Raw genomic sequence first — 3,906 nt, 5'->3', positions numbered from 1 at the left:
AGGGAGACGCCCCACCCCGCCCGGAGGGACCCCGGACGCTGACACCGGCCTCGGATGAATCACATCCCACGGTCTGGGAGGGCCTGGCCCCAAGAGGTGCCCAGGGTACATCTAGTTCAAAGCAACAGAGGCTTTGGGTCTCGGACGTTGTCAGTACCCGAAACACAGCCCTCGCCCCACAAGTATGTCCAGGAGCCGTTTCCCACTCCCCCTGGGGGGTCAGACCCTGGAGAGTGGAGCTCCTCACCTGCCGCGGCCCTGGGCTGGGGAAGGGGCTGCAAGCAGGTGGTGCCTACCTGCTTCCCTTTCAGACGGTGCTGGAAACCCGGGAGAGGGGGCACGAGATCCTAGGGGCATCCTTGTGCATCCCCCGCCCCCGGAACTTGCCCAAGACTTCACCTATGGCATCCCACACTGGCCCCCCTCCCCTCCTCTGCTCCTCTCTGGCCATGTCCCCCCGGACTGGCCACTCCTGGTTCTGACCTGGGCTTAGGGGTCCGGCCTCGGGGTTAGCACCATAACCTAGGTTCCTTGGACAATGGAACCAGCTTCCACCCTCCCAGGCAGCCCCTGCAGGTGGGGTGCACAGCATACTCTTGGGGTGCCCTCTGTGTCCCTCACCCTGGCACCGGATTGGGGACCAGGCCCAGCCTCCTGCAATGACCCCTGGGCCCCAGGACGTGTCCTCAAGCGCGCTCAGCACCACCTGGTGCCTCTCCTTCCTCCAAACCTTTCTCCACAGAACACCCCCCCACCCCTGGCTCCCCCAGATGCCTGTCCCACGGGCAGCCAGTCTTGGGCCTGTAGGTGCCACTCCGGATGCCACTCACTGCTTCGCCCCAGGATGAGCCCCAGCCTCTCCCCCCACAGCTCTGTTTGTGCGTCAGCCCTGGGGCCCCAGAAGCAAACCTCAGACGGGAGTGTATCAGGGGGCAACTGAGAGAAATGCAGGGGGTCCGTCAGACTCGGAGCCGGAGTGAAGAGGGTCCCTCAGAGTTCATGTCCCCTGAGCCTCGGAATGTGACCTTGCCTGGAAATGGCACATTCAAGGATGTTAAGCTATGGCAAGACGAGGTCATCCAGGGCTGGGGTGGGCCCTAAACCCGATGGGAGGACACGGGTGCTTTTCTGTTTCTCCTGCACAGAGCTGGCCCGTATTTATGCGTCTCTGACAAGGGAATCTAGAGACAGATTCACCAATGTCCTGACAATGGCATTAACTGAGCATCTACTGTATGCATTGGGGGTACAGAGACCAGTCAGCCAGGTCCCCGCACCCCCGACCTCCGCAGGGTGTCAGGTCCCGCTCCAGGCCACATCCCAGGTGGTGGGGAGGTGGGCCTCGGGCCCGGGCCTGGGGATGCTGCTCCACAGGCTGGCCCCCGAGTGCGCTGGCGGAGGGGGGCGCTTGCTAAGCCCGGTGTCCCTCCTCCTCCTCAGAGACAAGCCGCTCAGCCCCCGACGGGCACCGAGCAGCTCGGTGCTCGGAGCCAGCGGGGCGTGGTCTGGCCTGCACGTCTCCCCGCCTGCATGACCCAGTGGCCGTCTCGTGCCACTGCCTGCGTCTAAGTCAAACAGGGCGCTCCTCCCCAGGGTAGGCAGGGGGGACCCCGACACCACGGCACCCTGCCCCAGACATAGACACCAGAGGATCTAGAATGAGGACCGTGGTTCAGTGTGTACCCTGGAGGTTTTCCTACAACCACTTTGAATCTGTTCTAATTAAACCGCTTTTTAAAGAACCGTAAGTGCAAGTGCCGGGTCAGCCGGGAACACTGCTCTTTCCCTGACTCTCAGAGCTGTCTCTAGTCCGAAGTTCATTGCAGAACACGGCCTCCCCAACAGGCCACGTGCATCTGGTGCCCTGATCTCTCCACCAGTCCTTCCAAGCCCCTGACTGCTCAGGAGGCCACCTCGCCACTTCCCCACACTGTTGGGTGACGGCCAGTCCTGGGGCCTGGCCTTCCTGAAAGCATTTTGTTCTCACCCCGAGTTTTCCCGTCGGATCAGGACGTCCAAGGCCCCGCTCTCCCCGCGTCAGTGCTCCGGCTTAAACTTCCCAGCTGGTCCGTGCCCAGTAGATCCGACGAACACTCCGGTGAGGATTCTGTGGGGGAAAAACAAATCCAGCCAGAGAAGTGCATAAACGACACGTGCCAGGAAGTTCTCAGTGTCTTTACAACTCGCAGACCTTAGCAGAGCCCTTTCTAAAATCCCAATATTTGAAGAGAGGGCGGCAGGTTGACGACAGTGCCATCTCTCAAGTCACAACACTATCGACGTGCTTTATTATCTGGTCTCCACCACGCTCCGCAAGATAAGGACGGGCGCCCATGACACACCACAGATCGCCGGGGCCTAGAGCTGGGCGGCATCTTCCAGCTGCTGATTCCTGGAGCCGAGGCTACTGGATGCCCACTCTGTTACAGGGTCTCTGGCCGTGCCTTTCCCACTGACCCCCACCCCGCCCAGCCCACCGCACCCCCCGCTCTGGGCCAGGACTCCCGTTAGACCTGCTTCATAAGCATCAGGCTCAGAGGCGTCCCGAGGTGGGCCTGGGGCTGGGAGCCAAGGCCGCGCCGCGTGCCCATTCATCCCAAGAGGCCCAGGGAGCCTTCAGGGTCCAGCAGAGTGGAGCATTGATCTTCTGCTGCCAAAGCCGATCCCCAACACTCCCCCGCATCCTAACTCTGGGCACCTTTGTTATCCTGGACTTCTAGCAGGTTCCCCCACCTGCCTCCTATCCAGGGCTAGTGTCGGCCACCCCCAGGCTGCCCCCCAATGCCCAGCCTGGCCCTCAGATCTGCAGCCTGGCCTGGACTGCCCTCCTGAGCTGCCTGTTCACCCCCAGCTGGGGCCTTGGCCTGACCTGGACTGCCCTTCTGAGCTGCCTGCCAGGCCCCCCACCCAGGAGCAGTTCCCTTGCTGGACAGCCGCTTGCTGGCAGGGGGTCCAGGCCTCACCACTGCCTCCCACTGCAGGAGGTGGGGCTCGGTGCAGACAGAGCTGAGCAGCAGGCTGGGGTGGCACCAGGGTCTGGCAAGGCCTCCCGACTGCAATGCACACGATCGGATCGTCCTGCACCTCTATGGCTTCCTGGTGCCCTCCAGACCACCTGCAGCCCTCTGCACGGTGTTCTGGGCCCCGCACAGGCCGGCTTGGGCAGCTCAGTTCCTGCTCCCTGCACACCCACCTCCCACCCAGCTAGAAGAGGCTCGGCAGCATCTTATCCTCCAGGCCCTTCTAGACCCTTCCATCCTGCTTTTCCTAACCACCTCCCCACTCAGCGAGCCTCCTCTCTGGAACTGGCCTGGCTGGCCTAGCAGGTGCTCCCTTGCCTATGCCATATCCCACTTGTAACTAGAAAGAGTGACCCTGAGAACAGGGTGCTAAGTTCCTGGGGGCTCTCAGATGTGGAACCAGACCATGGAGGTGCCAAGGTGAGCCAGGCAGGGTCTCCCCCTCCCGGGAGGGGCTTAACTGCAGACCCAGCAGAGACCCGCAGAAGCAGTGCGTCCAGAACAGGGCCCTACACCGGGTGCTTCTGGGCAGGGAGGAGCCACAGCGGGGAGGGGAGTGGGAAGGGAGAGGAGGGGAGGGCGTGTGAGCAGAGTTGGGCTGACCCTGGCCTGGTTTGCCCAGGAATCTTCCTGCACCGAGAGCCCTGCTCCCCAGGAACCCCTCCATCCAGAAGGTCCTAGTGGAGGCCCCTTCTGGGCTCAGAGGCAGGGACAGGCTGGGGACCCTGCAGTAGGTCACGAGCCAGTTCACTGAAATCCTCCAGTGAGCTCGGAGCTGGGTGCCCCCCCCCCCGATTCTACACACCCTCCCTGACCCCACTGAATGGTGAGCACCCCACTGGGTGGGTTGAGGTGTGACCCCCCCAGGACGGCGGGGTTGGGGCCT

At 62.7% G+C, this 3,906-nt stretch overlaps 1 long non-coding RNA gene across 1 annotated transcript; it reads right to left on the bottom strand.

The window, feature by feature from the left end:
* Window positions 1-856: 856 nt before the first annotated feature.
* LOC129502353 (uncharacterized) lies at window positions 857-2,708 on the bottom strand. The gene is made up of 3 exons (XR_008662948.1): window positions 2,514-2,708; window positions 1,988-2,107; window positions 857-1,030 (listed from the first exon to the last, which is right to left on the bottom strand). It is a non-coding gene; the product is annotated as an uncharacterized LOC129502353 (long non-coding RNA).
* Between the last annotated feature and the right edge of the window lie 1,198 nt (window positions 2,709-3,906).

The sequence above is a fragment of the Nyctereutes procyonoides genome, unplaced genomic scaffold (assembly GCF_905146905.1).
Source record: "Nyctereutes procyonoides isolate TBG_1078 unplaced genomic scaffold, NYPRO_anot_genome, whole genome shotgun sequence".
In the NCBI taxonomy this organism is placed as follows: Eukaryota; Metazoa; Chordata; class Mammalia; order Carnivora; family Canidae; genus Nyctereutes; species Nyctereutes procyonoides.
The sequence above is the reverse complement of the archived record's forward strand: the minus strand, read 5'-3'. Positions and strand labels throughout refer to the sequence as shown.